A 16,746-nucleotide genomic window follows, 5' to 3' on the forward strand; every position below is an offset into this window, starting at 1 on the left:
CAAACCACGCTATAAAACTGTTGCGTCGCAGTGTGGTGGAATAGGGATTTTGGTTGTGGGTTCGAGTGCCCGTGGAGCGCTGAAGCGCTCTGCTCGTGGAAGTTAAGAAATAAACTTTGTACACAGAGTTTAAAGGCGAAAAACTGTTGTAGATTTTATTAGAAGTACTTGGAGATGTAACTCCCTCAGTTCTACAATGAGTTCTGTCTCATCCTGGAGCTTCGAATCCTTTTTCTAGCTTCTTCCTTCTCGTCTCGCTTCCTTAGCCAATAGGAAAATTGGGATCTTCTGGCTAGGCGTTGAGTCGTCGGATCACTCGTCTTCCGGTTGCTGCTTGATGGTGATTGGTAGTGGATGGATCTTAATAGCGCACGCACGGGAGTGGGGTACGCATGAGGGTGAAGCCCCGCCAAAACAAGGGACGTGGAGCCATGTGGGACCGAACAAGAGAGAGGTCCGAGGGAGTTCCAAGAGGTCCTTGACTGAGAATTTGACCTTAACTGATTCCGGACTTCGACTATCCCTAATTTATGTAAAATTGGAGAAGCTACTCTAAGAGACTGCGTGACTTTCTCTAAATTCCGCAATTAGTCTCGCCGACTCGAATTTCGTCAAGGATCTCTATGGAACTCTCCCGGTCTTTCTTTACCTACTCTAAACTATCGCGCCCAAATAAAATACGTATGTATGAAATACGCGATTACATCTTATATTTAAATTTGCCTCTCCGCGCCATTAATCGATACTCTATATATCTAGCTATGTTCGCGTGGTCAACTGGCCACGCTACAAAACAAACTTCTCCCTAACGCGCAACTGCTGTAGGGATATTGACGCTGCCGCGCCATTCCCCTAGGCACGCGCCTAGAGAATATGCTCCGACGAGGTTGGCACTGCCAACCTCGGGCAATGCAGGCGAGAGAACCGCCTGTGTACTCTCTCGCTGCCTGACTCTCGATCGAGACAGACGTCTCGATCCTACGCTCTCGAAGAGAAGTCGAATAAAATTTTCGTTACATACACGAGTTAATTATTATCGATAGAAAGTCTCCCAGTGGTTCTGTGCAGAGTAGGCTGCATCTTGGTTCCGCCTTTATCCGCGGAACCCTTAAACCTACACCAGGGGGAGGAAACTCTTATGTATGACCTTGGACCGCGTAGTTCACTTGCGAGGGAATGAACTTAGATGGCACCACGTTCACAGCCATCACGTGATTAAACGTGACTGGACAATATTGATGTTCGAATCTTTGCTGCTATTGGACGCTACTATTGCCGCGAAAACCACTGCTGTATGAATGTGTATGAACGGATGGTCTCGAATTGAGTTGTCAACTGCTGTCAATTGTTTGATTGTTGTTGCTGTGGACCACGCGGACCGTTGCTGATTTTCAACAATCTTCAGAACCAGATTTTCCAAGCTTCTTTTATATTATATATAACTTCTTTATATTATAGAAAATTCGATTAATAAGCTCAGGAAATATTGAAGAAATATTGAAAAAATACTTTGCTCAGTGTTAAATCAATTTTAGAATTAATTTTTCAAAATTGAGGGACACTTAGTGAACTTATTTTTGAGCTTATTTTTCGAATTTTACTTTGTGCATTAATTAGAACATTTTTTTAAGTTTGTTTTAGAATAGTGAGGTGCAGAGTGCAGCAGCAAGTGCAAAAAGTGGATAAAGACATAAGATACATTAAGTGAACAATTATTGTGTATAAGATACAGTGAACAATTATTGTGAAAATTTGAACATTAAAACAATGGTGAAAGCTTGTGCAGTTCCACGGTGCTCGTCGGGTGTTACTACGCTGGCATATTATTTCCCTAAAGACATGAAACAATCTGAGTCTTGGGCCAAAAAAGTTCAGTGTCCTATGATACTTAAACTGGCATGCAATGAAAGGCGGAAATACAGAGTATGCTATAAACACTTTGGAGAAGATTCATTTCTCAGAGAAAATTTTTTTGGATGCATACGATCTTTTGGGCATCAGAACATACATCCTACTCCATACGGCTTCCAGACAGCATATAAAATAATGCTAATCAATAATATTGCCTCCAGCCAAAGTGTTGGCTTCAATTGTGAAGATATCTGCAGTGGACACTTTCTGTTTACCTTAAAGAAGCTTCTAACAGAAGAAGAGCAACAAAAAGGGGACATCCAATCTGCAGTATCTGAGGTAATAATAGAAGAAAGGAGTGCTGCGGCTCAACATACCAAAGATATAGCACAAGAAGAATCGGTGGAAATTGATAATTGTACAATTATAAAGAAGATCATTTCCGTTAGCCCTCATAAGGAATGCCAGTTGTGCAAAGCATCTTTTTGCAGATTTAATGAAGATGCATCAATACAGAATGTATTGAAAAAAATGGATATATTGCTGCACAAAGCCATGCCCCATGTATATTTCAAAAGTAAACTCCAAGAATACATGGAGAACATGTTGCATGCGCAAATGAACTTTTCATTTATCAAATGTGAGCACCATGGAAACCAATTACAAAAAAGGATAATGAGTGTAAAAATTTCAAATTTTATTGGCAACTGGTGCACCAAAATTAATAATATCCTATGTGGGAAGGACGTCAGAAAACAACGAGACGCAGTATTCCAGCAAGCACAGTTGAAACACGTGAAGCTTGGAAGATCCGCGCGAAAAAAGAAAAATTAAAATATAAAAAGAATAAGGATCTAATATCGTAATATTGTATTATATTATGTTATATTTTTATATTGTATTGTATTATGTTATATTTTTATATTGTATTATATTTTTATATTGTTAATAATTATATTATATTGTATTATAATATTGTATTATTATATAGTATGTTTCGAAATAAAATATTGTTAAAATAAAGTGATTACAAAACATTTCATATCATATAAGTTTACTTATAAGTTTGAAGCAGTAATCATACAGTCACGTACAGTACAGTAGGTATATGTGTATGTGTATATATGTATATGTATGTGTGTAGAATCGTGCAGCTATATATATAGCTTTTAGTTGAGGTCATGAGGGAATGGGTCCAGATGGCACTGCTAATGTCCACACATTATACATGGGAGATTGCCCCCCCTGACCAACACTGCTGTGGGGCGGCGGCACGGTGGCGCGTAGGCTGCACGTTGTGCGCCTGCGCCAAGTCATGTAACGGAACGAGTCGTATCCGTTGTCGACTCTTCCTGCTTCTTCTCCGAGCCTTGATGGAGAGAACCTCGCTGCACATAGCGTCCCGCGCTTTCGAAAAGTGTATTCGGCGGCTTACTGCCGCTCGACCGTGCCGGTTCCGGATATGGTAGTCGCGACTCGTTTCCAGTATCGCGAGCTCTCAGTCGGGAGTTGTTAAATAAACCTTGTTACTTTTGGTTACTACCCGACGTGTTCTTTACTCGTGAGGAGTGGGCCTCACGTGTATAACCTAGATCCTCCTTGCCGCGACCACGTGGCGCGTCCATTTTGGACGCAGTCCGTCTGGACATCTATTTCGAGCGTTCTCGCCAAAGAACGCATGGCCTCCGGCCACTGGTGACCCCAATCTCTCGTGTGTTGCGAGATCTACGTTCCTAGTCCCCACGTCCGTGGAGGACCGTCAGAACTCTTCATTACGTACATCTGTACGCCTCCACCATTAAAATCCCCACACTGCATTGCGCACAACGCCACCTGAAAAGTGGTAAAGTGTTGAGCACCGCGGGGGTGAAGAGGAGTACGGGGGATATAGTACACTGGTGTCCACCGGTGTCTAACTAGTCGGCACTGGCATGTAAAGCCAGTTTCAATTCGTTTCACGGCATCTCGAATCCATAGCACAGACGAGGTATAAGGATAGACCTATCATCTTATGGGACTTCGTGTCCGATGTTCTGAAATATCGACCGTTCAAAAAATCAGAGGTTTTGGTATGCCCTCTACGATTTAGAGTGGTGAGTTTAGGAATTATATTGAATCACAAGTATCGAAGGCGTAGTTGCCAAACCACATCGGAGAATATTCGTCGCATAGTTGCCAATTTACTGTTACTGCCGTGTAATGCACAGCGCGTATTTCGGCTATTTTCCAAGTTACAGTTGCAATTCTGGAAAAGTAAACGAAACGAGATATTACATGATTAATTCAACCTGAATATTTCATCTTTGTTTAAGTACAATGCTTTCTGTTTCTATACTCATTTTAAAGCTAAATAAATGCTTTTTCAATTTATATAAATAAACTTTTATTTATTGATAGTAAACATAATAATAATTCTTGTTGAAAATTGAAATACCTATTTAACGCTATTTTTATCTTGAAATTGATTTATATGAACTGTTGTTGGCTCCTTTGAACGTTCTGCTATCAAATATAATTTTGAAAAGGACGGAAAAATATTCAAAAGATTGTCAACAAAAATTTTAATGACAGCTGTTATGCGAGGTTCCATATTAGTTACAAGTTGCAGCGTGTCTGTTATTATATGTGAACATTACATATACACTTATTAGTTCTTTTTTCCAAATATTTTCATAAGTTGTGCCAGAACTTATTAATTATAAACAATAAATCTGTATAAAATTCTGTTTATTGCTGATCTGACTTATCGTTAAATCGTAAAAGCATACAGGAGTTCAGATTTAGTTGATCTCTTACCATTATTGTTATCAGTTTTGAAGTAATTGTTTAGCAATAATAACAATATCGATAATAATTATCGATAATAACAGACATGCCGCAACTTGTAACGAATATAGAACCTCGCATAACAACTGTAATTAAAATATTTTTTTTTAGAAAATTGTATTTGATAACAAAAGGTTCAAAGAAGCCAACAACAGTTTATATGAATCAATTTCAAGATATAAATAGCGCTAAATAGGTATTTAAATTTTCAACAACAATTATTATTTTGTTTACTATCAATAAATAAAAGTTGTAAGGTAAAGGATTGCGGTGGTTGCGGAATGACAGGAGTCGGAATATCTGGAGACATAGGATATATTTTTCCAAACACGTTAGTACAAAGGATGAGGTGATAGGTTTTGTTATAAAATAGATTCTTTCAAAAGAGTGAGAGACAAAGCTAGCAACGATTAATTTAGGAAAAGATTTTATATAATACGTGATACCACCATCGGGCGTCCGCGGTTTATTTCAACCGTACTCTCCCTCTGGGAATACGACGACGACGCGGTTTCGCCTGTTTTCTCATGTCCGATCGGCGGCCGGCCTTCATGGCCGTCCTCTCCGAAACGTCTCAGGCGGCCAGGAAGCTACCCTGTTCTTTCCTCTCGGCGGGCGGCCGGCCTTCATGGCCGTCCTCTCATGTATCCAGAGAGGCGTCCAGGTGCAACTCCTGTCCTCTCCTGGGCTGCTGGGCGTCCGATAGCATTGCTTCGTACTCCCCCATCCTGTGGGCGGCCGTGGTCTTACTCGTCCTCTCCCACAGGTGCAGCTCTGCTGCTGGGCGTCCGATAGCATTGCTTCGTACTCTCCCATCCTGTAGGCGGCCGTGGTCTTACCTCGTCCTCTCCTACAGGTGCAGCAAGAGTGCTTGCTCCGCTGTAATCTACCGATATTTATATGGACTCGTTGCTACCTTTATCAATAACGCGTTACTAGGGGTCTAGAAGGTTCCAGACCCCGCGGTTCCCCTTGAACCGCCGGCCACGCTGCCTCGGCGCAATTCTTCTGTTACATCGGGGGGTGACGAGGGGTCTTGACGCTTTATTGTTTCCTCGTCGCGTTACAAAGTTTATTTATATATATTGAAAAAGCATTTATTCTGCTTTAAATGAGTATAGAAACAATTTAGATTAAAAATGATAAAAAATAATTCCTCTCCATAAAAAAATACTACTTAATTTAAATAATAATAATTTTATGTAATTTAAAATAAAATGAAATAAGAAGAATACGCTTATGTACAAGATTTAATGAAAATTTATGATATAGACGTAACGGTTATTTAAATTTTAATTAAGCTTATTATTTACACGAAAAAGGTATACTTTTTTTTCTTTAAGTAAGAGGAGGAAAGTGCCTTACGCACATCCCAGAATGGTGTAGTGTGGGGCTCAGGTAGCAGATTTTTGGCGTACCTAGACCCACTAAAAACCTGGCCTCACCCGGGACACCACGTTTTTCACCGACATTTCATGAGATAAAACGCGAAGCCGCAGGTTGCCGCAGTTGAATTTTGGATTTATTATTTACTTAGACATCTACAAACGTGTTTTTAGCATGCGCACGTTGGCACACGTTGGCGCAAGAGAGATATCACTTTTTAAACTTCATTAACGTTGCTCTTTTCCACGTTTAATGGCATTACATGTAAAACTACTCGAAGAAATTAAAAATAAATAGTTTCCACGATTGTTTCCGAGTCTTAGTACTCGAAGTAAGCCAGGAAAAAAAATATTTTTCGTATTTCTATTTTTACAGGCGCATACGGTTTCTTCAAACATGCGCTTGAGTTCATTCTGAAACCTAGGTATGCTTAGCATGGCCGAATTTAATTCATTTTTATGGAATTGCCGAATTTGATTCATCCTTGAAACGTGTTGATTTAATCCCCTACTAGTCAAAAATATAACAAATTTCATTTTATAAGACACTTGAAAATATGGAGTTTTAGCCGCTCGCAGACCACTGTGCGGCGGAGTAAGGGTACCGACTTTTATAGCCAATTCGCCTGTGAAATTCCGCAATCGTTGGGCCTTCGGTCAAAATATACCTGCAGCCTTTTTAAACTGTGAATCCTTGAAGCTGGAGTTTCCCTCGTCGTCTTTGGTAGCTCTGAAAAGAGCTTATTTTGAAAGAAGAGCTGTCCGCAAAGATTATTCCACATAATTCTGGCAATATTAATATTCTGCGGTTGTTGGGCCTTCGGTCAAAATATATCTGCAACCTTTTTAAACTGTGGATCATTAAAGTAATCGAAGCTAGAATTTCCCTCGTCGTTTGTGGTAGCTCTGAAAAGATCTGGTTTTGAAAGAAGAGCTATCCGCAAAGATTATTCTACATAATTCTGGCAATAATGATACTCAAGGATAAAATGAGAAAATCATAAATGTTCTTTGCACCAAGAACATTTAAGTACAACTACATTTGAGCAATGGAAACACGTTAGACCATCTAATTTTGTAAAGCGAACTCTACGGGATTTTCAAATTCTCCTGGCCGCTCTTCTATATATCCACTGCGGAACCAAGCATATTGAAACAGCCGTTTATAACGCGCAGCTTATAATTGGTTGTGGATTAATGTGTGTAGTTTAATAATATTATCTCTTGCGTGTAGATTGATATCAATATTTAATAATATTGCAAGATCGGAAGATCTGCCCTCTGGCAGGGCGTTACGTATGATCTCGTCGTTATATCCATTCCATGAATCAAGAAGTAAAACAGAATTTTCTGGAGCAGATGGGAGAAATACTTCAGTCAACCACGTTCTAAATAATTCTTTCGTTAGTTTACCCGATGTGGAAGCTTCAATGTGGACATTAGCTGCCGTGAACACACTTCTTCGTACACGAGGTCCTAACTGCCCTTTAACTTCTTTCAAAACAATATACAATGGCGATAGCCGTTGATTCATAAGCACTTACATAGAACGGTCAGTTCGGACAAAAGGTTGACTTCTCTCTTCAAATAAATTTGTTTACGAACGAAATACTGCAAAATTCTTAGATAAATCTAATGAACACTTGTGCAAAGTATTTTACATTAATCTTGATTGTTTGTAGGGAGGGACATCTTTCAATTTCTTCGAGATAGAAATAACGTCTGTGCGTCTAGTAGTGTTGGTGTCCGAAATTCAATTTATGAATATGTGGCTCAGACATGTAATTTTGAAAATTTTGATAGACGTCAGAAGATTTTATTAGAAAAATAATTAAACAATTTTCTATCAATTTAGTAAAAAAAATGGAAGAACAACGAACGCGATGTTGATAGATTTCTTTTAAAATGACCCGATTGGTTTGAACAACCACTGTTTGAATTTAAAGGACGCAGTGAAGGTGGACGACTAAAAAAAGGGTTTTCTGAGGCAAGTGACATGATAAATCGCAGGCAAATAGAAAGCCTGTTGACGCAGTACACCCCGGAAGAGTTGGAGTACATAGCACGAGTTGCACACAGAGCATCGGGGAATGAATTTATATCCATGGTTATATATTGGTAACTGTACACAAAGTGCTCATACAAGGTGCTGATGTGGTAGAAAGCATCCTATTATCCATCGGAAATCTTTCAGAAGATACCCAGGAAGCAACGCATAAGGAATTACGATCATTTCGCGAGTACCACACTCGGAAAATTTCTCGACGGGCCACCAACCAAGATCTCAGTGACCCAAAAGAAGCCATCTGAGGATGTTTTAAACATTTCGGATAATCTGGCAGAACAATGTTTCCAACAAAAGTTAATCAATACTCAGTTATCTATAAATCCCAATAGAAAAAATTTTTTTGATAAAAAATTATGGTCATCTTAATTTTTTAAGTAAATATAAAACTAAGTATTTTTTATTACATATTGTTGTAGCTGATGTTAAGACGAATCTTTTATTTATTGTTAACAAATATAGTAATAATTTGTGTTCAAATTTCAAAATTACAAAAGGTTATTTATATATAACCAAGTTACGTTCAAAGCTTGGCTTTGTAGTTTTTAGTAAGTTATTAAAACATTTGTCTTGTACTGTTCATGAAAATTTTCATAAAAACCATTTAAAAAATATTTATATAATAATTACTGTTCAAAGCAATGTAGTTAATTAATAATAGGAACAAAATGATGTCATCCTATAACAATAACAATACAGTTCTGAACAATGAATTTATTCGCGTATACGTTACATTTATAAAGTACATATTAATATTTGGCTGTTTACAACATTTCGAATTTTGCAGTTAAACATATTTTTTATTGTACGTACAGTTTCATTCATTTGTTATTTATACCCAACATAAAGTTTAACTAATCATAACCGAAATTAGTATTTGAAATCGTTAAAGCGTTTTAGAAAACAATATTCTATTGTATTCGCGAGACTGCAGTGACTATATATATAGCTATTTTTAATTTTAATTCCTACCACTAACGACGCTGTCAGCAGATTTTAGTTCCAGTTGGTAATACAGGATGTGACACGAAAATGGTAATGGGGTTACGTGACCCCAAAAACGTTGGACACGAAAATGCATTGGATGATAGGTCTATAATTATACCTCGTCTGTGGCATGACACAGAACCGTGTCGTCTTTCCTGGAACAGAACCGTGTCGTCTTTCCTGGAACATAACCGTGTCGTCTTTTAGCATAAAACCGAACGCACATTATTTTTTAACCAGGATTAGAACGTACAGCTTAATTGTTTTATATGAAATATCTAACTAACATGTAAATCTTGTGTACAAAATCTCTAATTAATATAAATTAAGAATAATATTAATTGTAATGATACGTATTTTATTTTTTTCCAATTTTGTAGTTGCAAACTCTAGTTGTAAAAAATGGAAAACCCGGAAAAATTCGAACAAATACAGATTTCATATCGAAGTTTAAAAGCAACCACCCTGATAATTAATTTAATAATGAGCTATTGTCATCAACACTATCTTAAATTTGTTCATATATTTAGCTACTGTTATTATTAATTAAAAAAATTTTCTTTCATGAATAAATATTTTTTCCACCTCAGCACCATAAGATTTTTACTAGATGACTTTAAAAACATATTAGAACTATTTTTAAAAAATTTTAGTCGAAAACATTCTAGTTTACTCTTTATTTCACAGTTCTACTAATTTTTTATGGGCTGCATTGCAGCTCCATTTAACACTCATTTACAACTCGATACCATAGTACCATCCATATTCAAGGAAGAACAATTTTTTGCGACGATCATTGAAAAAACAAAATAGTTTCCACAATGCAGTACTTTAGTGCGTTTGTGACTTAGCGCCCAGAACACCTACCTGTGTTCTGTGTCCCATCTGGAGTTTTATGGTACGCTAACAATCGCTATTGAGTCGCAAGCCAGACCGTACAAGCGAATGCATCCACAACTTCCAGAGACCTGCCTCCAAACCTAATTAAAGTAAGGCTAGACATGCAGTGTGTACTAAACTCCTCAAAAGAGGTGGATTCCAGTCGCTCGTGTCATAAACCGCATTCGATACTTCATCGACAGGGTGATCTTACATATTTCTGTAACAGTTCCTGAACACATTATCATTCATCTGAAACTGCTTTGTACGACATTACAAACGCCACATAATTTTTATTTTCTAATTTTGTCAAAGTAGTATATATAACAGAATCATACAAGTGTCTACAATTACTTGAAATCTAAAATACAGAGCGTTTCTTCCTCTGCGACTGTAAAAAAAGTACTTTAAAAGAATGTTTAGATAACAGGTGGGCTGTCCTTCCAAAAGGCACCTGTGGCCGATCGAGATGAAACTTGGTGAGTATGTAAAACTCAACATTCGGAATAACTTTTTCCTATACATGTAACAGCGGCTCAGCCATAGTTTCGGAGATATTCGCGGAAAACTGCAGCTGCTACTACATTGAATTTTGCCTATACGTGTACGTCCGAGGCGTGCGTATTGTGTTTCCCCGGTGCTTTTCGGAAGTACAGCCGGAGGTATAATTCAAGTTTGTTGGGGTTAGGCCGTTGAGGGGACGGAATCGACACAATGATCTTGTAGGTATGGGGCCTACCATCCAGGTAAAGAACTAGGCACGTGTATGCTGGCAAGAGGAACTTTATTTGTATCTGCACGTGGCGGCAGACTCAGTGCGACTGGTGCCTAGGGAGGACGCCGAGCGTGTCTCGGGGAAAATCCCTAGATACATAGAGTCGTGCTCCTATTTATTGGCGCCCGCTGCGTCGCCTAGCGGATGCACTAGGGAGTCAACGATACTCCCTACACCACCCCCCTCGCCATTAATGGCGGGTGAGACGCAGACAGACATGCTAATTCTGCTCTTTGGTTATCGCGCTATATATATAAAAACAAAATATAACATATATACATACATCCACGGTGCTATAACTACGAAATATATACAAACGACTATTTAAACTTTGCAGGAACAAGAACTTAGATGTAAACATAATATTTATCGGTAGACAGGAAAATTGCTCTGTCTTTGGAAGGCCCTAGCTGGTATTGCACATGATGGTTCGGTACCACTAGTTCTCGCTGACCAGAAACGCTGGCTTAAGCCTGTCCTTGCTAACGTTTACGTCGCGTTGTCCTATTCTAAGTACAAAGTTCTTATCACTACGGCTTAAAACTAAATATGGTCCCTCGTACGGTGGTTGTAGCGGTTTTTTAACCGCGTCGCGACGCACCAACACGTGCGATGCCGTGTCGAGGTCTTTGAACACGAACACCCGTCGATGACCGTGATGCGCCTTCGGAGCCGGCTTAAGCGACTTCATGTGGTCTCGCAGCTGCTCCACGAAGACGGATAGCTCCACCCGGTCGTTGCCCGCAATCAGGTCGCCGGGTAGACGCAGAGTCTCCCCGTAGACCACTTCTGCTGGTGTCGTCCCGCTGTCCTCTTTGACTGCTGCCCGGATGCCGAGCAGGACTGCCGGAAGCGCCTCCGACCAGGTTTCCTCCTGGCGGCACATGATGGCCGCTTTCAGCTGCCGATGAAGACGTTCTACGGCCCCGTTGGCCTGTGGGTGGTACGCTGTCGTTCGATGGTGTTCCGCTCCCAGCGCTCGTGCCCATGTCTTGAATAGCACGGACTCGAACTGCCGACCCTGGTCCGTCGTTATCCTCAGTGGAACGCCGTAGCGCGAAATCCAGCCCGCGAACAGCGTTCGCGCGACGGTCTCCGCGCTGATGTCAGCCACTGGAAACGCCTCCGGCCATCTGGAGAAGCGGTCGATGACGGTCACGCAGTGCGTGTAGCCCCTGGAGTGCGGCAGTGGTCCAACGATGTCCACGTGAATGTGGTCGAAACGCGCGGTGGGAGCTGTGAACTCCCCGACCGGCGTCGACACGTGTCGTGAAACCTTCGCCCGTTGGCACCGCATGCACGTCTGCGCCCAGGTGCGGCAATCCTTCTTGACGGACGGCCAGACGAAGCGCTGCGTGACCAGCCTCACGGTTGCCTTGGGTCCGGCGTGTGCCAGACCGTGTAGGCTGTTAAAGATGGCTCTGCGAAAAGCTGCTGGCACGAGTGGGCGTGCCTGGCCGGTGGAAATGTCGCAGTACACGTCCACGCTGGGCTGCTGGAGGCGGATCTTCTTGATGACCAGGCCTCGGGGGTCTGCCATCAACCGCTGCAGCTCGGCGTCCGAACCTTGCGCGTCGGCGAGCTCGTGAAAATCCACCGGTGCAACCACTTCCTCGATGCGCGATAGGGCATCGGCGGTGGTGTTCTCTGCGCCCTTGACGTGCTGCACATCTGTGGTGAACTGTGCGATGTAGTTCAGGTAGCGGAACTGAATGGGTTTGCATTTCTCCGGCTTCTGGCTGAGGGCGAAGGTCAGCGGCTTGTGGTCGGTGAAAATGGTGAAATTCCTGCCTTCCACCGCGTGGCGGAAATATTTCACCGCCGCGTACATTGCCAGCAGCTCTCGGTCGTACGCGCTGTAGTTCCGCTGCGCCGGGTTCAGCTTCCTAGAAAAGAAAGCAAGCGGTTCCCAGGTACCTTGCCGGAACTGCTGCAGCACTGCTCCCAACGCGATGTCCGAGGCATCCACCATCATGGCCAGTTTGGCCTTGGCTGACGGATGCACTAGTGTGGTTGCAGCTGCCAAAGCCGCGTCTGCCTCCGGTGTCCACTCCACGGGCTCGCTCTTCTTGCCTGATGTCAGGCAAGCCACGAGTGGAGCTTGGATGTTCGCCGCCCCAGGGATGCACCGCCGGTAAAAGTTTACCATGCCCAGGAACCTGCTGAGTTCGGCTTGGTTTACCGGCTTGGGGTAACGAGTGATGGCCTCCACCTTATCGGCCAACGGGCAAATCCCTGCTTTGCCGACCGTGAACCCGAGGAAAGGCACCTCCGGGACGCTAAATTCGCACTTTGCCGAATTTATCACTACCCCGAACTTGGCGAACCTCTGGAACAATTGTTCCAAGTGTCCGAGGTGTTGCTCTTTTGAGTCCGACGCCACCAGCACGTCGTCAATGTAAACATAAACAAAGTCTAACCCGCGCACTACCTCGTCCATAAAACGTTGGAACGTTTGCGCGGCGTTACGCAGTCCAAAAGTCATTACCGGGAATTCGAATAACCCGAACGGCGTAGTGATCGCGGTCTTATGAATGTCTGCTTCCGCGACCGGGATCTGATGGTACGCGCGCACTAGGTCTATTTTCGAAAAAACCGTTTTCCCGTGCAAACTCTGCGCGAAGTCTTGAATGTGCGGCACTGGGTAGGCGTCGGGTACCGTCCTAGAGTTCAACGCGCGATAGTCCCCGCACGGACGCCACTCACTATTCTTTTTGGGCACCAGGTGTAACGGCGATGCCCAGGCACTTTTTGACGAACGAGTGATGCCCTGTTGCAGCATATACTCGAATTCCCGTTTCGCCGCCTTCAGCCGGTCCGTCGTGAGACGCCGCGGTCGCTGCGATACGGGAGGTCCCGGTGTCGTCACGATGTGATGCTTCACATCGTGTTTCACCGCACTGCTACACACTGAGGGACGCGTGATACCCTGAAATTGTTTTAACAGCGCGTATACCGCACTGTCCCGCACCGGTGCCACGCATTGAGCCGATTCAAACCGTGCCGGTCGGTATTGTTCCGGTTACCGATAGGCCGGTGATTTTGTCGATCAACCGACGGTCCTGAACGTCCGGCAGGAGACCGAATCGGGCTAAAAAGTCCGCACCAATAATGGGTCGCGAAATGTCTGCAATAACAAACGTCCACGGGAATGCCCGGCGTAATCCTAAATCTACACTAATCACTACGTGCCCGTAAGTGTTAATTAGTGAACCGTTCGCCGCGGTCAGCAGGTAGCTCGATTTCGTTCGCGCACCGGTTACTTTTTTCCGCGGGAACACGCTGACCTCAGCCCCGGTATCGACCAGGTACTGGGTCTTCGTCGTCGCGTCGGTTACGAAGAGGCGACGTGCTGTCCTCTCAGGGCCGCTTGTCGCCATCGGCGACTCTGTAGGTCGTTTCCCGACTGGAAAGTACACGGCTTCGTGCACTTTGTCGCCTTGTCTCCGAATCGCCCGTGATACCAGCAGATGCCGCTGGGGCGAGATTCGGCCTTGGACTTCGATCGGGAACGTCTACGGTACCGGCTGCTGGGCGTGCTGCTCCTTGGTTGGCGCCCTCTGCCCTCCAGCTTGGTGGTCACGAGTGCGGCAATTTGCTCAACGAGGGCGTTGATGTCGCCGAGCGCTGCGACATTGTTTGCCGCCGCTGCTGGGTGGATCTGCGCCGGCGTGACCTCGCTGATCCGGTCCGCCAGGGCCGCCACTTTCTCGAGCTCGACGCCATCTTGTGTGGCCAGCACCGATTGCATGGCGACGGGTAACCTACTCATCCACAGAGTCCGGATGAAATCCTCCGGCACCTCGTTGCCCGCCAGGCTCCTTATGTGCCGCAGGAACTGCGACGGCGTCCGGTCTCCTCGTTCCTCGTGTTCGAGGAGCTGCTTAATCTTCCTCTGCTTGGAAGTGGAGAGCCGCGCGATTAATTCCTGCTTTAGCCGCGTATACTTATTCTGCTCCGGCGGGTTCAGCAGGATATCCTCTACTTCTTGCGCGGTTCTTACATCAAGTTGCGCCACCACGTGGTGGTACTTGGTGTCCTCTTGCGTTATCCCGCGCAAACCGAACTGGGCGTCCAGGTGCGCAAACCATAATGCTGGTTTTTCCGCCCAGAATTTCGCCATGTGCACGGCTACGGCCATGTTTTGCGCAGGCGGCTCCATATCAATCACGTCGGGGTCACCAGTTGTAGGTATGGGGCCTACCATCCAGGTAAAGAACTAGGCACGTGTATGCTGGCAAGAGGAACTTTATTTGTATCTGCACGTGGCGGCAGACTCAGTGCGACTGGTGCCTAGGGAGGACGCCGAGCGTGTCTCGGGGAAAATCCCTAGATACATAGAGTCGTGCTCCTATTTATTGGCGCCCGCTGCGTCGCCTAGCGGATGCAGTAGGGAGTCAACGATACTCCCTACAATCTGTTTATGTTTTTTCCGCTAGAAATGTGATACGCACGCCTCGGACGTGCACGTATAGGCAGAGAGGAATGAGAGTGCTCACGCCCGGGTTTCCGGCGTTCCCGACATAGTGCTGACATCTGCTCAGCCTTAGCATGGCACAGAACCGGTCAGTCTTTCCTGGAACAGAACCGGTCAGTCTTTTAGCATGGCACAGAACCGGTCAGTCTTTTAGCATAAAACTGAACGCACATTATTTTTTTAACCAGGATTAGAACGTACAGCTTAATTGTTGTATATGAAATATGTAACTAACATGTGAATCTTGTGTACAAAATCTCTAATTAATATAAATTAGAATAATATTAATTGTAATGATACGTATTTTATTTTTTTTCCAAGTTTGTAGTTGCAAACCTTAGTTGTAAAAAATGGAAAATCCGGAAAAATTCGAACAAATACAGATCTCATATCGAAGTTTAAAAGCGACCAACCTGAATATTAATCTAATAATGAGCTATTGTCATCAACACTATCTTAAATTTTTTCATATATTTAGCTACTGTTATTATTAATTAAAAAAAATTTTCTTTCATGAATAAATATTTTTTCCACCTCAGCACCATAAGATTTTTACTAGATGACTTTAAAAACACATTAGAACTATTTTTAAATAATTTTACTCGAAAACATTCTAGTTTACTCTTTATTTCACCGTTCTACTAATTTTTTATGGGCTGCATTGCAGCTCTGTTTAACACCCCTTTACAACCCAATACCATGGTACCATCCATATTCAAGGAAGAACAATTTTTTGCGACGATCATTGAAAAAATAAAAGTGTTTCCTTCATTTCAGTCCTTTAGTGCGTTGGTGACGTAGCGCCCAGCACACCTACCTGTGTTCTGTGTCACATCTGGAGTTTTATGGTACGCTAACAATCGCTATTGAGTCGCAAGCCAGACCGTACAAGCGAATGCATCCACAACTTCCAGAGACCTGCCTCCAAAACTAATTAAAGGAAGGCTAGACATGCAGTGTGTACTAAACTCCTCAAAAGAGGCGGATTCCAGTCGCTCGTGTTATAAACCTATTTCGATACTTCATCGAAAGGGTGATCTTACATATTTCTGTAACAGTTCCTGAACACATTATCATTCATCTGAAACTGCTTTGTACGACATTACACACGCCACATAATTTTTATTTTCTAATTTTGTCAAAGTAGTATATATGACAGAATCATACAAGTGTCTACAATTACTTGAAATCCAAAATACAGAGCGTTTCTTCCTCTGCGACTGTAAAAAAAGGACTTTAAAAGAATGTTAAGATAACAGGTGGGCTGTCCTTCCAAAAGGCACCTGTGGCCAGAGTTGGGCATTATTTAGATAAAAAATTATTTAAATAACGATTCGAATAAAAGATACTTTATCTTTATTCGTTATTCGCAGGTTCGAATAAAAAAAGTATCTTTATTCGACGAGTATCAGATAAATAATTTTATTCGACGAGACTTTATCCGACGAATAAAGATAATTTTTTTTATTCGAAGCGGATTTATTCGAACTTCGAATAATTT

Source organism: Halictus rubicundus, chromosome 4 (genome assembly GCF_050948215.1).
Source record: "Halictus rubicundus isolate RS-2024b chromosome 4, iyHalRubi1_principal, whole genome shotgun sequence".
NCBI classification, from domain to species: Eukaryota; Metazoa; Arthropoda; class Insecta; order Hymenoptera; family Halictidae; genus Halictus; species Halictus rubicundus.